The sequence below is a fragment of the Callithrix jacchus genome, chromosome 19 (assembly GCF_049354715.1).
Source record: "Callithrix jacchus isolate 240 chromosome 19, calJac240_pri, whole genome shotgun sequence".
Taxonomy (NCBI): Eukaryota; Metazoa; Chordata; class Mammalia; order Primates; family Cebidae; genus Callithrix; species Callithrix jacchus.
In genome coordinates, this window is record NC_133520.1 from 36,746,408 (window position 1) to 36,770,287 (window position 23,880).

Below are 23,880 nucleotides of genomic sequence, written 5' to 3' on the forward strand. Positions count from 1 at the left end.
TCTTAATCTGGTCACAGTCATCCTTCCGAACAGAGCAGGAACTTCACCTGTTTGCATTAGGTCTGGGCTATGAGATAAGCTATTTCCTGATGGACCCGAAGAGTCTCCATCTTCCAGTCCTCTCCAAGTGACCCCATGAGAAGACTTATTAAAGGAAGGAATTAAAAACAGTAAGGCCAATGTAAAGAGTATACTTTAGGAACCAGATCTGTTTACTTAGTGTCTGGAAGCTTAAATGCATGTATTGTGTATCTCCCTAGCCCCCTCTCCCCACCCTCACGGCCACCATAGCCACGAAAAAAGCAGAGCAGATTTCTGGCAGAGTTAGACCTCGCCCGTTTTCAGCTCCGGTCTTTCACTGAGGTAATATCTTTACCTGTTGCCAACTAGACCTGTTGGTGTGTGTAACTGTTGCTGCATTCTGACTCATCACACCTTGCTTGTGGCAGCAAACCCAGGCACCATTGTTTCCTGGTGATCTCTGGCCTACTTTTTCCAAAAGGCTGTGAGGCAGCCTGGAGCCTTACACAACGGATTGACTTTCCCTCAGGTGGCCAAGGCCCTTTGGGGCAGCTACCTCCTGATCCCCTTTAACTCCAGGGGGAACTCTGGAGGCTGGGCCCCTCCTAAGTTAAAACAGAGAAGTAAGTTCCAATAAAACTTTCCAGGCTCTGCTGATTCCATAAGGGACTTTTAAAGATTGAGAACTGAGAGCCCAAGGTCTGCATAAAATGCTACCTGTAAGCCCTCTAAAATCAGTGTGTTGAGGAGAAGGATCACAGTGGGAAGAGCTTTTGTATTTTCAAGTCAAATAAACCCCAGTAAGACTAGCCACAGTGCAACATAGAGCTGCTTATGGTTCACATACTTTGCCGTATTTTCATTCCATGACCTACCATTGAAAATACTATTTAATTGTCTTTTCTTTTCTTTTTTTGGACTTTTAGATAAGTAAACTTTAAAAAAAAAATTTTATTTTTATTATTTATTATTTTTAATATACTTTAAGTTCTGGGGTACATATGCAGAAAGTGCAGGTTTGTTACACAGGTGTACATGTGCCATGGTGGTTTGCTGCATCCATCCCCCCATCATCTACATTAGATATGTCTCCCAATGTTAGTTCTTCCCAATCCCCCCAACCCCTGCTATCCCTCCCATAGCCCCCCACTCCCCGACAGGCCCCAGTCTGTGATGTTCCCCTCCCTGTGTCCATGTGTTCTCATTGTTCAACACCCACTTAGGAGTGAAAACATGCAGTATTTGGTTGTCTGTTCTTGTGTCAGTTTGCTGAGAATAATGGTTTCCAGCTAATGAGTATTGCCAATTACCGTTTTCTAACTAAAAGAAGACAGTTAAAGGACTAGATAACTTCTTGGTATTTGTGGGCTGGGTGCCTATCACATTCTATTCCAGAAATACTTGCGTAATGTTTCTGGAATGTCCTCTCCCATTCCAAAGCCTCTCTTCACTGAGCTAATTGTTACTTGTCCTTAACACTCAGCTTAAACATCACCTCCTCCAGGAAGTCTCCACTGACCTCTCCCTTTGCATTAGATGCCTCTCTTGATGCATCCTCCAAGGCCTTCTGTGTAGCTCTACCTGTGCACTTTACCACATTGTTATATAACTACTCATCTTTCTCACCTAGATTGTAAACTTTCTGTAGAACCAACTCATGTTATTCATCTTTTTCCCTCTCCACAGCTCACTACATAGCCTTGTATGTTTATTATATGAATAAATGATCTGGTTTATCCACTTATTAGCTGTGTGTTCTGGGCAATTTAATTCACCTCTCTGAGCCTCAGTTTTCTCATCTATTAACTGGAAATAATCCATGTTTCTTAGAGATATCATTCATATAAGGAGGTGACATATGTAAAGGCCTTCTACAATGCTGACACATAGGCACAGGGAGTTAATTCACCTAGGGCGTGGATTTGCACAGGAAATGTAGAAAAAAACACAAAAGGAGCAAGCTCAGTTCAGAGCAATGAAGACTCCTGCAGTCAGTGTGTAGACCCTTTTCTCCTTGGATTCACTGTCCCAACCAGCTTTTCCTTGCTGCAAGGAAACCTGGAAGTCTGGTTTCCTTTCTTCCTCTCCTTTCTTCCTTTCTCTTTTTCTCTCTTTCTTTTCATAAATGAGAAACATACAAGTGGATCATCTCTACAAATTTTCCTGGGAATCCAACATCTCTTGCCAGAATGTTAATAACATAGTTACTCTGATGATTTCTCCCATTGACCCCACAAACCTAGACCTTCTCTTTTGTAAGCAGGCCCCTTCAAGTGAGATCAGCTTATCCAGGGAATTTCTGGTGATTTATGCAGACACCTCAGGGAGGAAAAAAGGAAGCAGCAGTGATCTGAGCCTCCTGGAAACTCAACAAGTGGCCTGACACTAGGAGGGTTTGTTCAATATGTACAGTACAGTTTCCAAATTCGGGAGATATGGAAGCAAAGGCACATTATCAGAAGGCTGGGTAATAAGCATGTTGACAAGTTCTGCTGCTGGCCTTGACCCACTATATCACAACACAGGACCATCCACACCCACTCCTATCCCAGAACCACACAAGCACACTCCCCACACCACCTAACACACACACGCATGCACACACACACACACACACACTGCTCATTTCCCTCTGGAGATATCCAGGGCTCTCCATGGTCAAATGACCCTAAATCCTCTGGCGAATCAGGCTGAAACAGAGCCCCTGAGTCAGCCAGAGCACATCTAATGCAGGGTTAATTCATTCAGCAATCACTAAGAAAGCTAGTTCCTACTGTCGGGGTGCCATGCTAGGCACGGCTGGCTGATGCTTCTAGAATATGTTTGACAGCCTTTCTCCCAAGTCACACCATGAAAGAGAAACCATTTCAGTTAAGTATGGTGAGACAAGAGCCTTGCATGGAGGTATTACCAAGGAAGGGATCTGTGTTGACCCTGTATACATATCCTTAGCATTTAATTTATTCTGTAAAGGCACACTAGGGGGTATGAAACCACTCCCAGGAACCCACCAAACAGTCAAGCAAAGCAGAGCGTGGGTGCAATAGCAAGTGGTGGCATGGGGTGGAGAGGCAGGGATGGGGAAGAGCAAAGCAAAGGAGAACTTCCCTCAGAAGACCAGCTACCTTAAACTCAACCTTGGCCAAAGAACCAAGAAGCACTTTAGCAACTTCCCCATGCTCATCTCCAAAGTTTCCAAGAATCTGAGAGGTGGAGGAAACAAAGATCCTTCTAGGGAAATGAACAGAGATTGATGGTGGGGCCTGGTTTAGATTTGGCAACATGGGGTACTGTGAGGGTTTTAAAATATAAATATGCAGGTTAGGCGCACCGGCTCATACCTGTAATCCCAGTACTTTGGGAGGCCAAGGCGGATGGATCATGCGGTCAGGAGTTCAAAATCAGCCTGGCCAATATGGTGAAACCCTGTTTCAACTAAAAATACAAAAAAATTTAGCCAGGCATGGTGGCACATGCCTGTAATCCCAGCTACTTGGGAGGCTGAGGCAGAAGAATCACTTGAACCAGGGGGGCAGAGGTTGCAGTGAGCCGAGATGGCGCCACTGCACTCCAGCCTGGGTGACAGAGTGAAACTGTCTCAAAAATAAAAACCAAACACATATGTGTGTGTGTCTATATATATGTGTGTGTGTGTGTCTATGTGTGTGTGTGTGTGTGTGTGTGCAGAACGCAGAGAACTTTTAGGGCAGTGAACTACTTTTATGAACTATAATGGTAGATATTTTTGTCCAAACCCATAAAATGTACAATACCAAGAATTAAGCCCAATGTAAACTCTGAACTTTGAGTGATAAGAATATGTCAGTGTAGGTTCATCAGGGTAACAAATGGGCCCCTCTGTGGGAGATGTTGATAATGGGGAGGCCATGCATGTGTGAAGGCAGAGAGTAGAGGAGAGATCTCTAAACTTTCCATTCAAATTAGCTGTGAATCTAAAACTTTTCTAAAATATAAAATATATTAAAATAAAAATTTTTAAATTAAAAAAAATTTCTGCAAATTATTTGACAATCCTCTTAGAGAGAGGGAAGGCCAGCCATGCATGGTGGCTCATGCCTGTAATCCCAGCATTTTGGGAGGCTGAGGTGGGGGGATCACGAGGTCAGGGGTTTGAGACCAACCTGGCCAACAAAGTGAAACTCCATCTCTATTAAAAATACAAAAAATTAGCCAGGTGTGGTGGTGTGCACCTGTAATCCCATCTACTCAGGAGGCTGAGGCAGGGCAATCACTTGAACCTGGGAGGTGGAGGTTGAAGTGAGCCGAGATCATGCCATTGCACCCAGCCTGGACAACAGAGCAAGACTTGGTCTCAAAAAAAAGAGAAAGAGAGAGGAAGAGAGAGAGGAAAGGCCTATATCATTTCCCCTTGTATCAGAGCAAGCTTCTGAGGTACTTGTAATCAAAATAATGTGGCAGGAGTGATGTTCCATGACTTCCAAAACCAGATGGTAAAATACCTTGCAGCCTCCATCTTGTTCTCTGGAACATTTGCTCTTGGAGCTCTGAACCCCAAACCACGGTATAAGAAATTCAACTGCCCTGAAGCCACAATGAAAGGAAGCTCAGGTGTCTGGAGCAGCCATGTGTAAGAGTGCTGCCTGAAGGTCACAGCTGAGTCCTACCCCAGAGCCAGTATCACCTGACTGACCTATGAATTAATCACCCTTTCATGATCCCACTCCCCCACAGCCTCGAATTCCTCACAGCCTTTGAGTCTCCCTAGTTTGAGGCTCAGATGTTGTGGAGCAGAAGTAAGCAGCCCCTGCCATGCCCTGTTCAAATCCCTGGCCCATGAAAACTGTGAGCCAAAAAAAAAAAAAAAGAAATAGTTGTTTTATGTCCCTAAGTAGGTGCAATCTGTAGTGACTTATGGGGCTTCATTGAGCCAGTGATGGGGGTCAGAGATGCTGGAGAGTGACCTGTGTTAGAAAAAGAACAGAGAGGAATGCACAGACCAGACCATGACACTACGGAAGACAAACGATGGCCTGAACAGTGCTATTTATAGACGGTCCACAACTTATAATGGTTTCACTTACAACTTTTTGACTTTATAATGGCATATAAGCAACACGTGTTCAGTAGAAACCATACTTCAAATACCCATGTACCATTCTGTTTTCCACTTTGAGTTCAGTATTCGATAAATTTCATGAGATATTCAACACTTCGTTATAAAATGAGCTTTGCGTTAGACGATTTTGCCCAACTGCCAGCTATGTCATTGCTCGTTGCATGAACATTGTTCCCGTATGGTTAAGACACGCTAGGCTAAGAGGTGATGCCTGGCAGGTGACGTGTATTAAATGCATTTCTGATCTATAATATTTTCAACTTATCCCTTAGTAAGTTGAGGAGCATCTGTACTGTTTTCTTTTCTGAGGTGAAAAGGGAATGTAATTCAATCACATTTCACAAAGGATCCCTGGGACTTGCCTCTGGAAGCACAGCCTTGCAGCTGTCGCTGGGCACTCACACAGCCTCTCTTTACTGCTACCCCAATCAACAGGGGACAGGAGCCTGCCCCCACCTCCCCAGGTTGGAAGCCAAACAACTTCACAGTGGGACATCTGTCTATGTCACATGGGCTCCTTGGAGAAATGGTACACAGAATTTGAAGACTTGCAGTCAGGAATTCATTCCTCCCAGCAGGAGAGGGGGTTCACCTCCTGGTGATTCAGACCCTGGCAGGCGCTTCTGGCACTTCTTACTTCTTCCCTTACCACCTCCTAGGGGTTTTTTAGGTGATGACAAGAATTGTATCTCCACAAAAGGAATCCCCAAAACTGCCCTGAAATCATGCATGGTTGTCATCTTAAAAGAGACCCTACTCGGCCTGGGAGTGCTGGTTTACATCTAGTTTCAGGGAGTTCCTTGTTGCACAGAGCTCTCTCTATTTACTCTTTGTGTTTCTGTTATTTCCACTGCTTGGAGAAAAAAACACATCTTCTCACCCCTACCCTTCCCACCATGCCTTTAGGAATATTTGACTTTGTTTAAACAGCCACTCATTAGAACTCAAGTTTATTTTAAGAAAAGCCTGTAACACCCATGCTCTAGGAGAGGGAGCATGCACTCTATAGGCCCAGTGGGCAGGTCACAGGTAGGGAGCATCCAGGACCTCTGGAGTCCGTGGGATAGGCATGGTCAGATTCCATATCTTCAGTGGAGAGAGGGCCCGTATCTGCAGGGCTTACCCATTAACCTGTGTCTTGGTTTTCTGAACAGCTCCATTTTTTTTATAGGTCCCTGCATGTTTTCAGAGGCCTTTTTATCTACCTTGGTTCACTCTGATTTTAATTTCCTCCTTTAACTTGGGGGATGAATTGGACCTGAACTTACAGACTATTTGAATCAGAAGAGACCTTAGAAATCACCTAGGTCAGGCTTCAGAAAGGAAAAGTGACCTGTCCATGGTCACACAGCAATAGTTCTTCAGTGTCAGAGCTAGGACCAGAAGTAGGGCCCCTGGCTCCCAAGCCAGGGCTCTGGATTGTGCTCTCAGACTCCCCAGATGGGCTGCTTCCTGGAGGAATTCAGAGAACCTGCTTGAGATCAACCAACCACAAGGCTTCTGCTGCCCAAGGTCCTGTTTGCCAAAACCCCTGCTCTTTCCTCCTCTTTCGCTGACCCAATCCCAACCACCTAAACCTCTAGTATATTTTGGAGCTGAACAAAACAATCTGCTAAGCCAATGTTCTATTCTTTAGGCATTCTTGAAATTAAAGTTTCTGCTTATTTTAGAAATTAAGACTTGCCCACCCACTGCTCTTTCTCCTCTTTTTATTCTCCTCCCAACCCTGGCTCTAAATTCAGGTCTGCTTTTCTCTTTCCTTGGCTCATAAAACATTTCGCACGGCCAAGCTGCCATGAAGACTATTTCCTACAAATGCAAACACTGTACTTGGACATACCAATAAAACTTAATTTTGGTCAATGTGCTGTTTGGAGAGTTTTTCAATAAACCATATTCCTTGAACACATTTTGGAACAAACAGAAATACCAATAAAAAAAGAACATGGTTATTTGCAGACAATGGAGGGACCAGGTCAACATAAATATTGAAATTGATGGACAGATTGTTCATATTATAGCTCTCTGTATAAGTATATATTTTTTTCCCACAGGAACTGACTCCTTAAGGGTCGTTTGAATCATTTCTGAATCATTTCTGTTTCAATTCCATATCCCTCACAACTCTAAAGTGCTTTTCACATATGAAGATCTCTACATATGTTTATTCAATTGAATGTTTCTGGAATGTACTGAGGGCATACTATGTGATACAGGCAGAATGCTGGATGTTTTCATGGCTTTAGAAAGGTTGATTCCTATGGCCATCCTGTATCAGTTATTTGTTGCCACAATAATGCCATTTAATAAACCACCCAAAAGTTTAGTAGAGTAAAACAATAACCTTCTATTTTTTCTTATGGGTCTACATGTTGGCTGGCCAATTCTGCTGATCTGCATTGGGCTCAGCCAATCTTCGTGAGGGATGTTCATGCATCTGTGGTCAGCTGGAGGGCAGGTGGGAGAAGTTGATCTAAGACGCCTTAATGTAGAGCAGGTACTCAGATTCTATCATTAATAACCTTAGCATTTTTCTTCCATTTTAGTACCCAGAGTCCAAATCTAAATGTCCTCTTTAGGTCATATTCAAATTAAAGTTCACCCAAATAACTTCTTTGTGGGTTAAAATCTCTGACATGAGGACTCTAGGAAGAAGAAGTTTTTTAAAAGGTGGACATGTACAATCTGGCCCTTCTCTTGCAAGCCTTAAGGAGTCTGTGAAGATGATGAACAAATGGGAAGTGTTCCAGTTTTATCCTATAATTTGGACTTGTTTCTGGAGGGGAAAAGAAGAGTAAAATCCTGAGGAGATGCATCCAAGCTCTCCGTAAACAGAGCTTTGAAGAGCAAATTGAGCAGCATTCATCAATCACACACAGACACAGCAAATGCTGCCCGAGGAGAATCGCTCGCCCGCTTTCAGGCAGGGTCAGGCAAACGTTATCAAACGCTCTTTCAAGATATTATGAACTCGAATCAGAGGGAGAGAAGGGAGGTAAAGAGGAATGCCAAAAATGAGATCCTGAGGGGAAGGGAGGCAAATGAGGCAGAGAATGAGATGCAGCAGCAAAGAGGATGTGGACGGAAGAGTAAGAGAGGAGGAAAAGAAGGAGGAAGAAAAGACGGAGGAAGAGACACAGGAAAATATATAAATAGGTAGCAAGAGACAGAGAGCAAAAGGGAAGCACAGAAAATGGTGCAGCATAACAGAACAAAAGTAAATCAACCAGTGAAAGGAAAGCTGAAAAACAACGTTGAGAGAAACAATCTTTCCACATGGGTGAGGTGGAGGCCGCATTGGCGGCCATCTGTCCTGAGGATATGTCATCTACGTGACCTTTCACTGAAAAATAGCCCAAATAGTTCAAGTTTCCACATTATAGAGAAATACCATCATTTCTCAGTGAAAGGGTGAAGTGGAAAGGAAAGAAAAAGCAAACACTTCAATTGTCTTCCTCTCCGGCTCCCCAAACAGATTCACTAGGAAGGACTATTTGATCATTCTGGATGGTTTCACTCAGGCCCTGAAAATGGGAGGAAACAAAGCCATTAGAAACCAGCCCAATGCCCACCCAGTCCCCCACTGGAGTGATTTTATCTTTTATTACAACAAAGCTCAGGCAGTCATGTACCCGCTCAAGTTGTAAATCTGCCTTCTTCATAGATCAAGTTCGATTTTCCAACTAATTAGAGAAAAACAAATCCACTCCTGGGTCAAAACCAAGCAAATATCTGCATCTCTGTATAGGATCTGGCTCTGTCTTAATCACAAGGTAAAGGCTTGGGTGCTTGGGTGTTCCCTGGGGAACGTTGAGGAGCCAGGGGTCAGCAGGAAGGCAACCAGTACAAGAAGAGAGCCAGTGCACCAAGGAAAATATACAAGGAATGGGAGATAGAGGGGCCTTCCCCAAAGCAAACTGTGCTAATGTAAATGCTTACCCATAAGGAGATATTGCAAATGACAATGAACGAAAAGACAGAGTCCTAAAGATGGCCTATTTGGTACACCCTGAACATCAGTTGAAATTAGGAAAGGTACAAGAAGCCAGTTGATAGTGGTTCCCAATTCTTAACTGAAGGGTTCATATAGGAGCTGAGAGAACAACAGTAGCTAGAATTTACTGAGCCATCATTTTTACATGCACTGTTTTATTTAACCCTCACCATAACCCTATCTAACAGACATCCTTCTAATTATTATTCACATTTTACTGATGAAGAAACTGAGGCTCAGAGAGGTTGCGTAATTGGTCCAAAGTCACACCGCAAGCAAGTACAGGAGAAATCTGAGCTTGCAACTGACTCCAGAGCTGGTCTCAGCCATTCTGAGGTCTACATTGCTCCAGCAGCAGATGGGTCTGATAGAAGAGCATGTTGGCGGTGTGCACTTGTGAACAGCATGCAGGATGGAGAGAAGGTGGACAGTTCTGAAAGCAGGGACTCATGAGCAGGCTCAATCCAGTTGGGAAGAAATCAGGGTTTTGAATAGGGTGGTCACAGTTCATGTCACAAAGACGAGGCCAATTTACCATATGAAAAAATGTTGAGCTTTGGGATAAATGGTACAGTCACTAGCCGAGACAGAAGGTAGCACTATCATGGGCAGCAACAAGTTTAGGGAGCTCTCTAAACTTTTCTATTTCTCTTTATGAAAGCAAAAGACCAGAAAATGATCTCTAATTACTGAGCCATCAGCACTTAATTACAGCATCTCTTGCATGGGCCAACATGGCAAATGACTCCACAGCACTAATGAGTGTCCTGAGCTTCTCTTCCCACTCCTGGCTTGACCCAGAATGCACTGGCACGAGCAGCCCTTCCAGTCCACTCTGTACAGCAGAGGGATCAGAGCACAGGCTGTGTGGCCAGACAGACCTGTGTTCAGATCCTGTCCCTACCACTCACTACCTAACTTTGGACACTGCTCAACTTCTCTGAGCCACAGTTTCCTCATCTATAAAATGGGGGCTATAAAATACCTCAGTCCTGGTGATGTCTGGATAAAATAAAAAGACAAATTCATGACATCTAGGACAATGCCTAACATATAATAAGCAGTCTTCTAAAAAGCTATTATTATTGGATATTTCCACCCCTTCATCTGAGTCATTTGAAGCTAAAAGAGGAAGAGGCAAACCAAGTGAAATTGCTTACATAAAAGCCGGATACAGCCTGGCTATTCCACCAAAGGCAATAATTATAAAGCTGCTTCAGAGCACAGAGAGTTCCAAGAACGAAATACACATTTGGAACAAGTTCATTAAAAAATTGCTTACTCATAAAAGCTACTATCATTATAGCCTGACAAATGGAAGACACGACACCAATAAATAAGGAGCCGGTGGTAAACAAGCTGACTACACCGCGAGTCCCTTGATTTCTCTCTTCCCCATCCTTCAACTGTTTCTTAGCCTTTTATGGGGTTATAATGACAGGTCCAGGTAGGTTTTATGTGCCTGTTTACTCTGACTTTTCGCCAGACTCCAAATGGAGGGAAGGCTTCTTTGCTTAATCTCCCAGAATGGAATGAGACAGGCTCAGCACCCAGCAGGCTTGGCTGCCACCTCTTTGCTACACAGAATCGCCTTAGGCCTTTCTTCGCCCCCACAGCCTATCTAGAGACCTCTAAACCCTCATACCTTTGCACCAATGCATCCCCTCTTGCCTCATGGGTCCATTCCAAGGAGAGTCGGCTCCCTCCCAGTCAGTGTCCTGCTGTTCTGCCCCACCCTAAACAGGTCACCTATTTGGTGGTGGAAGGAATCCCTTAACAGAAAGTCAGGAGACCGGGATGATTATGCAGCCCAGACACTTACTAGCTGGACATTGCCACTCAACTTCCCTGCGTCTCAGTTTTGCTGTCTATCACATGGGGATAACAATACTTCCCTCACAGTGTTTCGGTGGAGGTTACATAAGTTTATAGTGATAAACTTGCCCTATGGAGTGTCTGGCACATGTGGCAGATATTGCTGTTAGTCAGTGGCAATAGTTCAGCACCCCATATCTGAGCTCTGTCCTGTGAACTCGGGGATGGAGGTGGCAATGAAAAGAGGGGAGAATGCCCACAAGGGTCTCCCCTCAGAGTTTTGACTCACCATGCAATCTACAGCAATGAGATTTCGACATGCTTTCAAAGAGTTTCTAAGTGCAGCTATGACCTGAGGAAATGGAGTGAAGAGTGGGGTGCTGGTGCCCTCCCCTGCACTCACCCTGCCTCCACCCTGCCCCAGCCCTGCAGAATTTGACTATGTCTTGCTCCCTTGCCAAAAAAAAAGGACAGCAACATCAGACAGGAAGCAGTTTAGTGCTTTTACAGAGCTTGGGGCCAAACAAACATGTGCCAGCATTTACCAGAAACCATGGTAAATCTGATAAATTCTTACATAACAAAAGTGTATAATCTCTGAGTCCACATAGTCCTTTCTCAAGCAAGCCCCACCTACTTGACTACTGTTTTTTAGGAGGTTAAAACAAAAAAAAAACGATGTGTCACTTAGTTACACAAATGAACAAACGATTTGGACTTTGAAAACCTTTTATTTATTAAAAAAGGAACTAAACACTAAGTAATCAATTTTGGGAGCCAAATCCTTCAAAAACAAAATTTCCTCAAGAATTGCCCTTCTGCACATGTGTACCTATTGCTCCCAAAGACAAGAAATTGCAAAAGCTGGGGTTTTATGCATCCACTCTCTTATTCTACAAATATCTATTGAATACCCACTATGTGGAAAGCATTGAGCTAGGTACTGAGATACAAAGATCAGAAGGTTCGAGAAGCAGAGGCAAGCTGTCTCTAATTCAAGGTGCTGCTGGGGAGCCTCTCTGGTGATCTTTTTAGCCTGACTTAGCAACAGGTCATGCATTTAATTAGAGTTTTCATTCTACTAACTCTTACTCCAAACATGCACCTTGATCAGAAAATAAAGGTCAGTCCCTCTGATTTCACTGGAAGCTTTTTGGAGGGATAAGAACGTGGTCTTTTTCAAAGTCCCTGTTATTTTTCTCCAGCACCAGATGTAATACCTGCCCCACTCCGAAGAGGCAGTCTGTTGGCCTTTGAGTGGGCCTGGGCTCTGATCACTGTGGCATTCTAAGTAGGTACCACTGACAATGTGACTCCATCTGTCTAAGCTGCAGTCTCCTCATCTGTAAAATGGAGATACTTTCGATTTGAGAAGGTTAGAGGGAGGAACAGAGCAAGGGTCTATAAGGGGCTGGCTGGGAAACCTGTCAGGTAGGAGGAGGTCAGCCCTTCTCAGAAACTACTAGTGTTAAATGTGGAACCACCCAATGTCCCCCGTGAGAGAGCTTGGTGACACTGGGGGCAGATATGAATAGCAGAATATGGACAGTCAGATTCTACAGCTGAAAAAAAAGAAAAAAGGACTCAAGTGAATTTCTCCCCATTTCACTAAATAATGTGCTCTAAGCCTGAGACCTTTTCCCTCCTGTCTGCTGCCTGAAACTCATTTCGCCAGAGATCTAAGGCACCATAAATCTCATCAGGGGTCAAAATGGCTGACACAATTTTAACTACAAGAGACCACAGCAGAAATGGCGTCATCATTATCCCCAAGGGCTGCTCTCCGCTTTTTCTAAGGGACAAAAGAAAAAGTCACATTTTTTAGCTTGGAAATATATAGTATTCTAGAATTTTCAAGGGACAAATTCAAGAACCCAGAAGCACAAAAACTGTGAAAGTATGACCAGACATAAACATTGTTTCTGCCAAAAAAAAAAAAACCTCCTTGCTGCCATGCCACCCAAAAACCTAGTTTCTAAATAATAAAATCAGCTGTCTCCAATCTCCTGTGGCTCTCGGTTTTCTACATTCTATAAACCAGATCTCATCTACAGTACTTGCTCCCTGACTGAGTCCACATGTTTTCCCCTGCGGAGGCACAGCACTTCAATATGATTCTGACTCTAATTACCTAGAGTCAGTGCAGACTTCACAGGTGAAGCACACAGCCTCCAACCAGACTGCCTCACTTCAGACACCAGCCACACGTTCAGGTGTCTCCAGGCCACCTACACTTCTGACAAACTGGCTGCAAATTTCGGGTTCCCATAGCCCCCTCAAATTCAATAATTCACTAGAATGACTCACAGAACTTAGTAAAGTGCTCTGCTTAGGATTAAAGTTTTACCATAAAGGGTACAAATCAGAGCCAGCCAAGTGAAAAAAAAATACCTAGGGCAAGGTCTGGGACGGTCCAGAATGTGGATCTTCCATTCCTTCTCTCCATAGACTCAGGTTGGTTCACCCTCTCATCACATTGATGTGTTCACCAATCAGAAAGATCCTCTGCACTTTGGTGTCCAGTGTTTTCACTGGGGGTTCATGAGATAGGCATCACTGATTTAATCATTGGCCCGGTGGTTAAACTCCATCTCCCAATCCCTCCCAGCGGTTGGACCAATACCCTGTGGCTCAAAGCACCAACTCTCTAATCACATGGTTGGCCTTTCCAGCATGACCCGCCCCCATCCTGAAATTATGTAGGGTCTCACTGTGAGTCACCTCATTCACATAAACTCAGGCATGGTCCCAAGGTTCACTATGAATAACAAAAAGTCTTATCACTGGGGAAAGCTAGCGGGTTTGTTTAGAAGTTCCATCCCAGGAACCCAGGACAAAGGCCAGACAAATGCTTCATTATACAAAAGGAGGGAAGGCTTTAGCATCCTAGATACTAACAACCTAGACCCAAGGCCTGTCCCCCTGTTGCAAACGTCAGCAAATCAAACTCTCCCTTGCTGACTCCTCATTCTCTTCATTGTCTGGTACCAATATGCCTAACCAATTTCATTGCCACTGTTCCCCATCACAAAATCTGCATCCCTCCCCTACTGGTCTATCTCAATCCCCTCACACAAGTTATAGAATACTGAGATAACCTCAGGGATACAGATGAATAAGGCCTGAGCATGGACAAATAAGGCCTGAGTAGAACAGAACCAACACTAGTATTTAAAAGTGAGCAGAGAAAGAGAAACCCGAAGGAGTCTGAAGAGGGGAAACCCAGCAGCTGCATTCTTTGAAATGCTGCTCTTATAAATGATAAAGATTTCGGAACACAGGGCTTATCTCCCTCCACTGTGAACTGTGGAGCAACTATACCCTTTCTGAGCATCATGGGGTCTCCAGCTCACCACTGCCCCCATAGAGCATGTGTCACTCATTTAAGAGGCAGGCCTGCCCTTGTCACAGTTTACTGGAGACCCCTTGGAAAGCACTGGCAATGCCAGAAAGCTTGAGCCTTAAAGGGGCTGAGACTTTCATGTGAATCATTTGGGGAGTAAAGGTGTGGAGCAGGGACAGTGCCAGCACCAGCTGCTGATGCTGAGACGCAGCACAATTAGCAGTCTCCCCTTGAGAAGGCTACAGAGGACACAGAACACCCAAGGGGGAGGCAGTTTCCAATGAAAAGGTGGTGGGAGCGAAGTGATCGAAGAAGTCTCAGGCTACGAATGAGTTTATTCACTGTGGACATTCCAGAGGACAGACATAAAAGTTTTGGCAGGAGCTGGGCTAGACGAGGGGAAGCACAGAGTGATAGCACAAGATAGGACGTCACCTGAGAAAACAGGTATTTCAGATGTGAGCGTCTCAAAAATGTCAAGCCAATTACTCTTGGGAGCAACTTGGTGGTTGGGTTGGAGTCACTGACCTAGACCCTGGGCACCCTAATTGCCTTGGCACAGAGACCTTGCCAGGACAGCTCAGGAATACCTAAGAATCACCCTGATGCCAGGTCACTGGGAAGTGAGTCGGGCTAAATTTCTAATCTTCCTCTGCTCTGTCCATGAGTCACAGAAGATCAGTAGGAGGAATCTCAGTCAGATTCTACAGTGGTTATCCCAAGCAAGAACCCTTTCTGTAGCATTCTTACAACAAATTTTGTCACCTGGGGGGCTACACAATGCCCTGACAACCAGGGAAATGAGAAGCAGGAAGGAGGGCCAAGCACATGCTATGTCTATTTCAAAATTTCCCCTGCATTTGGCTCAAGATCCAGGGGAAAGGCGTAGAAACTCTTTTCCTTCTCCTCCCTCACCACATAGATTCCATCCCCATCTCTCTAAAACTCTTAGCAATACATTTCCAACAAACTAGTATGTATTAAATGGACAGTCGTGTACCCGCTGAAAAAGCTGATCACCCTATTAAAGGACTATTTTGAAGTAAATTGTATTCCAGGTTCTAAAAACCCAACTTGTAAAATGCAGCATATAGCTTATCAGTAAGGTGAAGACTGCCTATATATTAAAACCAAATTTCAGATATCATATAAAAGTTTCAGCTTTTTTTGTTGAGGAATACTATCAATCAAGGCACCCTGGCTTCCACCTTCAGATAATAACGACTCAACTATCAAGGTCTCTCTTTGTTCATCTTACAAACAGCTTCTTGCCCACCCTTCCCTGAAATCAGCCAGAGCTCCTCCTGCAGTCCTTTGGGAGATGTCAAGACCCTGTGGATTTCACTGTAGGCTTGAGTACCTAAGTAGGGGATTATTGGGCCAAATGGTGTGAGCTCAAGAATCAACATGGTAAAAATGCTGATCAGTGGTCCCCTCATTCTACAATATAGTGAAACATCCCACAGTTTCTCTATACCTTTCCCCCTCTCAATAGTTTGCTATACAATCTTAAACTCAAAGAGGTCTGTGATCTGGATACAGCTTTCCATTGAAATCTCCAATTGTAGATTTTCTTCCTCTTTGCCCTTTTGCTGTTCTCTTCTTGTCAAAAAGGAGCAATATCAAAACTATGTTGAGATACCATCTCACGCCAGTTAGAATGGCAATCATTAAAAAATCTGGAGACAACTGATGCTGGAGAGGATGTGGAGAAATAGAAACGCTCTTACACTGTTGGTGGGAGTGTAAATTAGTTCAACCATTGTGGAAGATAGTGTGGTGATTCCTCAAGGACCTAGAAATCGAAATTCCATTTGACCCAGCAATTCCATTACTAGGTATATATCCAAAGGACTATAAATCATTTTACTATAAGGACACATGCACACAAATGTTCGTTGCAGCACTGTTTATAATAGCAAAGACCTGGAATCAGCCCAAATGCCCATTGATGATAGACTGGACAGGGAAAATGTGGCACATATATACTATGGAATATTATGCAGCCATAAAAAACGATGAGTTTGTGTCCTTTGTAGGGACAAGGATGAACCTGGAGACCATCATTCTCAGCAAACTGACACAAGAACAGAAAATGAAATACCGCATGTTCTCACTCATAGGTGGGTGTTGAACAATGAGAACACATGGACACAGGAAGGGGAGCACTACACACTGGGGTCAGTTGGGGGGAATAAGGGAGGGACAGTGGGGGATGGGTAGTTGAGGAGAGATAGCATGGGGAGAAATGCCAGATATAGGTGAAGGGATGGAAGGCAGAAAATCACACTGCCACGTGTGTACCTATGCAACTATCTTGCATGTTCTTCGCTTGTATCCCAAAACCTAAAATGCAATAAAAAAATAAATAAAATAAATAAAAAGGAGCAATAAAAGGAATTGGAAAACTCACACCTTCTTACCCTGTCTCATTTCAGTCTAAAAAGAAAATGTCTTATTTAAAAAACAACAACAAAAAAAAAAAAGAGGGTGGAGTGGTGGTGGGAGGGGTGGTGGGGAGAAAGGTGATATTTAATTTTACTGGGAGAACGAATCATTGCTGGAGAATGCCTCTGGCTAAATGAGACCATCAAACCAAGAGCAGAGCAGCAAACCGCATGCACAGATATGAAGTAATATCTTTCTACTCTGAGGGAAGCTCACACTCAATTTCAGAAGCTTCAGGCAAGCAGCCACAGCTACCTTCTTGGAACCATTTACAACTGCTTCTACTCTCCACAGTGAAAGCTTAAAAATGCAAATGAAATGGGGCCATTTAAAGAAAAATATCCCTTCTAACTGTGCTCTGGGAAAGAAGAAAAAAAAACCTATAGCTCAGAGGGCAATCTTAAAGTCATTGAAACTCCAAGGTGCTAGCTGATGCCTCATGCTGATGGATAATGTGTGTTCTGCTCCCCGCTCCTGAGTTTAGAAGTATTTAAAGAAAACGGTAGAATCATCCTGTTTAGGAGATTAATTTCTTTTCTGAAAAAATTCTGTTTTTGCTGTCACTTCTGATTTGATGAAGGGTAAAACCAGAGCTTATTCTAAATGTTTGCTGCTGAAAATTACCAAAGGCTTGTGTGTGGAAGAAAATGATGGCTGGGAACAAAATTCTGAAGAGATCAAGTCCTGCCCCATCTCCCCAGGCAAATCCATGCTTACCTTATCCTGGAAGCCACTGTAAAAGTATTTCTTCAGGGACAAAGATTCTAATAATATGTCAAACATTTATTGAACACTAAACACCAAGGACTGAGCTTAGCACTTTAAATGAATTATCTCACCTTCAAAATTCCCTCTCTCCAGCAAACACACTCATAGTAGGTCCCATTGCTCTCCCCGTTTTACAAGTGAGACAAGTAAACTTAGGTGGATCAAACAACTTGCTTATGGTTCAATAGCTGGAAAGTGGCCTGGCTGGAATTCCAGTTCAGAGTCAGCTCCAGAGCCCAGAGCTCCGTGTGATCCATAGCATCCTCTCAAGGGATGTTCATTTTAATTCCACTCACTAAGCCTCACCAAATTAACATAATTCAGGAAAAGATGTCTCACTGTCAATCTTTTTTGTTTGAAATGCTCGCAAAACAACTGCATCGATGACACAAAGTGGTCAGTGTTTGGTGAGCAGGCATTATAAACCTAAGGCTGAGAAAAAAAGTGAGGTTGGGGACAGTTCACCAAAGGACATTTGGCACTTTATGCCCTTCATGTGCTTAGGATACAATTGGAAGCCTGTCTCTGACAAGCCAGCTCAATAGAAGCACCTACATTGATTTGGAACCTAAATTTTTCTTGGTATAGCTCAAGTCCATCTTCCCACTTTATGATGAGGTATTTGAGCCAGGCTACCAACCTCATCACCTTCTCTAATTCTTAGGTGAAGAGTGAGTCTGAATCTGACAACAGGCAGAGCAGTAAGAACTCTCCTACACTGTAGGAGGCAACGGAAATTGAGAGAATCATTAGAAAAATAGTTTGGCATTATCTCAACAATTCAGAGATGTGTATATCATACAATCCAGAATTCCCAACCTTATGCATGAGCACCGGAAGTCTTACATATGAAGGTTCCCAGCAGCAGCATCTATTACAAACTTCTGACAAATGATCTATTGAAAATAAATTAATTACAGCTGCATGCATGTATCAACATGGATAAATCTTATCAGCATAATGAGCTACAGAAGAAAGTCACAAATAAAAACATACCATATAATATACATGATATTGAAAACAGGCAAAACTGTACTATATTATTTAGGGATGCATAATAGATAGGGAAGCTATTTTGTAAAAAAAAAAAAAATGCAAAGAACAGGTCATCACAAAAGTCTGAAGAGTGGTCATCTCAGAGAGGGGGGATGGGATGTGAGAGGGTAAGAGCACCTGACAGGGTTTGACAGGGTTGGGGGTTTCTAAGATACTGGCAAATTCTGCATAGGGACTATGCAGAATTTGTTAACTTGTACATAGTAAAATGCATATTTGTTATACAACACAGTCTTTTGTAGGTACTATATACTATATTTGAATACATTCTTGCATATGTTAATACATATCAAGAAAGTATACAGCCTTACTCAATCTGAGGCACAGAGTGACTCTGTTTTCATGTGGAGTTACAGATGTTCCAAAATCACTGGGATTGCTCCTTACTCCGAAATGTTCCCTAGAGCATGTCACCCTGAGACTGTCCAGTCCTGGTTTTGATACTTACAGTTACAGGAAACTCAATATTTCTCACAGAAGCCCATTCCTTCTTCTTTGTTTAGGTGTATTCCATAGGAATGGAGCCCCTGATTTGCTTTTCAACTGTGGTAAAATATACATAACATTTATTATTTTAGCCATTTTTAAGTGTGCAGCTCAATGGCAGCAAGTCCATTCCCATTACAATGCTACCATCCATCTCTAGAACTTTTCATCTTCCCAACCTGAAATGCTATACCCATTATCCCCAAAGTCCTCTCCCCAAGTCCCTGGAAACTACCATTCTCCTTTCTATCTATAAATTTGACTACTCTAGCATCTCATGTAAGTGGAATCATCTGATAGTTGTCCTTTTGTGGCTTATTTTACTTAGCATAATGTTTTCAAGGTTCATCTGCATTGTAGCATGTGTCAAAATCTTTCCTTTTGAAGGCTAAATCATATCCCATTGTATGTATATAACACATTTTGTTCATCCATTCATTTGTGGATGGAAGACTGGGTTGCTATGAACTTTTGGCTATTGTGAATAATACTTCCATAAACATGCATATAAACCCATTTCTTCTTGACAGCTAGTTTTTCCTTATACTCAATTAAAATTTGCCTCCTTATAACTTCTGCCAGTTGGTCTTCATTCTACTACCTTAGGTTCTTGCAAAGTGAACCCTCTCCACTTTCCTTACAGGAAACCTCAAATACTGGAAGACAACCTTGACATTTTAGTTGTCTCTTCTTTAGCCCAGATACGACAACTTCTTTTATTCTTTCAATCATTCCTCATGTAACATATTTTCCAAGCCCTTCATCAACCTAACATGCTTCTCTGGACACAGATTATATTTGCTTTTAGGAAAAACACATGTCACTATTGTTTCATCATCTGGTTATGGTCCAATAAAGAGCCCTTTACCTACAAAGCCCTTTTCTTGTAAATATCAACATCTGCAAAACCAGCTTTCCCTATTCTATCATTGTGCAGTTGATTTTTTTGAGCACCTTCGCAGTAGATTAACATTGATAGGTGTTAAGTCTCATCTTCTTGAGTCTGATCCAGACACCTAGCCTATAGAGATTACTTTTAATGTTTTCCCCATCACTCTGTGTCATACAAAAAAATTGGAAATCATATTCGTTACTGGGTTCCTTCAAATTATTGATTTATATATTAAAGATCACATAGTTAAAGCAAAGGTAAACCTTACCAGCCTCTGCTTCCAGATTATCAACACTCTTTAAAGACCTAAATTTAACTAACTGGAAATCTAGTATAGCCTAATTTAGCCATCATAGTCTTATCCACTAGGATATCATAATATACCCTGTCAAACGTGTTATGGAAATAGAGATATTCTAGGTTTATGGACCTTCACAGATTTGCCAATGCAGGCAGTTCATAATGGGTCAGTTTATGGTAGCAGTATCCATGCTGGTTGCTAGAGGTCACCTCATTCTTTTCTAAGCACGCCTAAAGTATGAGCTTAATGTACTGTTGAAGAATTATATCAGATCCAAGGCCGAGTTTTGCTAGAGGTGGTTTCCAAAACTCCTTTTTGCCTCTTTTTGAAAATTAGAAGAGTATTTTTCTATTTCTGGTATTCAGGGAACTTTTTCATTCTTCATGATGTGGAAAACAAGAGTTTTGAAATATCATCTATGAATGTCATTATTAGATGAGATGCAGTCACCTGGACATGAAGACCGTGATGTGATTCAAAATGATTACATATTAATATCTCCCTACCCACCTTAATTTATAGATTCTAATGTCTCTAATTTGACTTTCCTATTCTTTTTTATTTTACTTTATATTTTGAGAAGGAGTCTCACTCTGTCGCCCAGGATGGAGTGCAGTGGCACAATCTTGGCTCACTGCAACCCCCACCTCCAGGGTTCAAGCAATTCTCCTGCTTCAGTCTCCCAAGTAGCTGGGATTTGTAATGGCATGTGCCACAATGCCCAGCAAACGTTTGTATTTTTAGTACAGATGGGGTTTTGCCATGTTGGCCAGATGTGTCTCAAACTCCTGACCTCAGGTGATCCACCCACCTCGGCCTCTGAAAGTGCTGGGATTACCGGAGTGAGCCATGGTACCCGGCTTCCCTATTCTTGAAAGAGATTAAACTTCAACTCCCGCTGAGCTTTCACCTTCTCTCATTCATTTGTTAACCTGACAATTTCCTCAAAAAGTTGGACCAATCCATTCTTGGTCATTTTCATTGTTTTTCTTGTACATTTTGTTGGTTGTGAGAACTGTGACCCCCAGGAGAAAAGGAGAAGATGGATATCCAGGCACCAAAACTGACACCAGGTTTTGGTTGCTTGTTCCATTATTTAATGGAGAAGGTCTCTTTACTCCAGCTGTGCAACCACTGTTAACATTGGCATAAGGGAACCAAAGAAACTGATTCACATCAAAGATATGTCAGAGGTACATGAACCAGAAAACTCCATCTTGAATATGAGCTGGATAAAATAAGGCTGAGACCTACTGGACTGCATTTTCAGATGGTTAAGGCGTTCTGAGTCATAGGATGAGATAGGAAGTGGGCACAAGATACGGGTCATAAAGACCCTGCTGATAAACCAAATTACAGTAAAGAACCCAGCTAAAACTTGCCAAAACTAAGATGGCCACGAGGTGACATCTGTTTGTCCTCACTGCTACACTCCCACCAAGCACCATGACAGTTTACAAATGCCATGGTAACATCAGGAAGTTACCCTATATGGTCTAAAAGAAGGAGAACAGGAGCTGGGGTGAATGAATAATCGACCCCTTGTTTAGCATATAATCAAGAAATAATCATTAAAATAGGCATCCAGCAGCCCCTGGGGTTGCTCTGTCTATGGGAGTAGCCTTTCTTTTATTCCTTTACTGTCCTAATAAACGTGCTTTCACTTTACTTTATGGACTCACCCTGAATTATTTCTGGCACAAAATCAAAGAACCCTCTTTTGGGGTCTGCATCAGGACCTCTTTCCTGTGACAGACAGACATGGAGATCAGCCCCACTTGTTGCTACTTTATTGACCCAGGAAATATCAGGCCTCAGTATCCTTACATCTCAAACGAAGAAGTGAATTCAATCTTCTAAACTCTGGCAATACTGACACTTTGGACAGGGAAATTCTCTGCTGTGCTGTGTGGAACTATATCACACTCTGTGGATTGCTTAGCATCCACGATTTCGGGACATTAAATGCAATTGTGCCCCTTGGTCACTGTCACTGTGAAGATCCCAAACAACCATATAAACATCCGAATGTCCCTGGCTGAGACCCACTGGTATGAGCTCTAATGCCCCTTGCAGCTCTGAATTTCTGGACGTATCATTGTTTGCAGACAGATGCTTTGAAGTTCTCAATCATTAATAACTTTACACTAAGTTTTAGTCAATAACGTATTACATTATTGGAAGTCATTTTCTAGATGAAATAGAGGTGGTCTGCTCAATTACAGCAGACACGTAACATTTTAATTCATTTTTTCAGAATTAGCAGGAGTATCTAATTACAAATCGAGACATTAAGAAAAACTGCTACACAATTAATCATCGAAGTCAATCGAATGAAGAGCCTAGATGAATTTTAAAATGTTGACAAATTCTTATTACAGTATCACAATAAAGAAAGGCAAGCTGCTAAATCTTTGTATTTTCCTTTGTTTTAAAAGGGAGAGCCTAACACATTTCTTATTCTCTATCGCACTTTGAAATTCTTCCGCAGATCAAAAGAATTTCCCCAAATCCAAGAGAATTATCTTTCGCTCAGAACTGTATATTTGCCTTCTCTCAGAGCAAATAATTTAGTCCATCAACATTGTACCTTCCAAGGAGGCTTAATTTTCATCCTTCCCCTTTGCAATGTCTCCCTGTCCCCACTCTAGGAACATACACACCAACCCCTTCCATCACCCCCATCACAACTGCCACTGGAACCACCAACACCACCCCCACCCCTACAAGGAGAGCCAGAATGATGGCAGGCTTGCTTCCCCTCAGCAGGAATGGAGATGACTACTCAAATGCAATTCAGGGGTCTTTACAGACAACATGCTCAGAAAACGTTTTCCTAGCAGAGCGGAAGGGCACCCTCCGCCCCCCAGCAAAGATATCTGGCCCCTTTCAAGCTTCTGAGCAAGCCCAGACAGACAGAAAATGGTTGTGAAACTGACGATGCCTCTTTATTTTTTTTTTTTCTTGGTAGGAGAGTAAAAAATGGGGAAGGAATAATTTTACAACAATGAGTTCTGTCAGGCTTCTTTTCCCTTCTCAACAGTTCTAGGATCTAGCATCAGCAAAACATGTTATGTCATGCCCTGGTGCAGAGACAAAAAGGGAAAGAATTCAAACTGCACTGGGTGGGGCTTTAAGATGTTTGGCCTCCCTTATTGCTATTTCTCTCCTTTCTCACTGGCCTTTGGGAAAACAGAAAAATGTCTGTAAAGGATTTGGGGCCTCCATCAAAAGAAAGTGAGGGAGCAGAGTATGTGAGAAACTGAGATCTATGTAACTACTTGAAGAAATTGGAAGTTCAGCCCAAACCTCAAATCCATTTTTGTTTTTCTGCTAATTATCTGGCATAGACAGCCAGCCCTGGGGCAGCTACTTCCCGGCAAATGGGTCCAGGTCTCCAGTCTGAATTGGAACCAGGCTTTGGACAAAGGCTGTGTAATTTTCATAGCTTCTTCTGCCATATACAGAAGAAATGGGACTAGCTACTCTTCCTTCAGGACAGAGCCAACAAATACAGGTTCTTACTGTAGCTGCTGGGATCCAGGTTAGATAATGAAGTTACTGGCAGTGCATCCTGCAACAAAAAGATGTGAAACCTCTCCTCCAGAAGTCTGAATCTCTGAAGAGTTTCTCATCTCTCTCCTGTCTTTTCTGATGC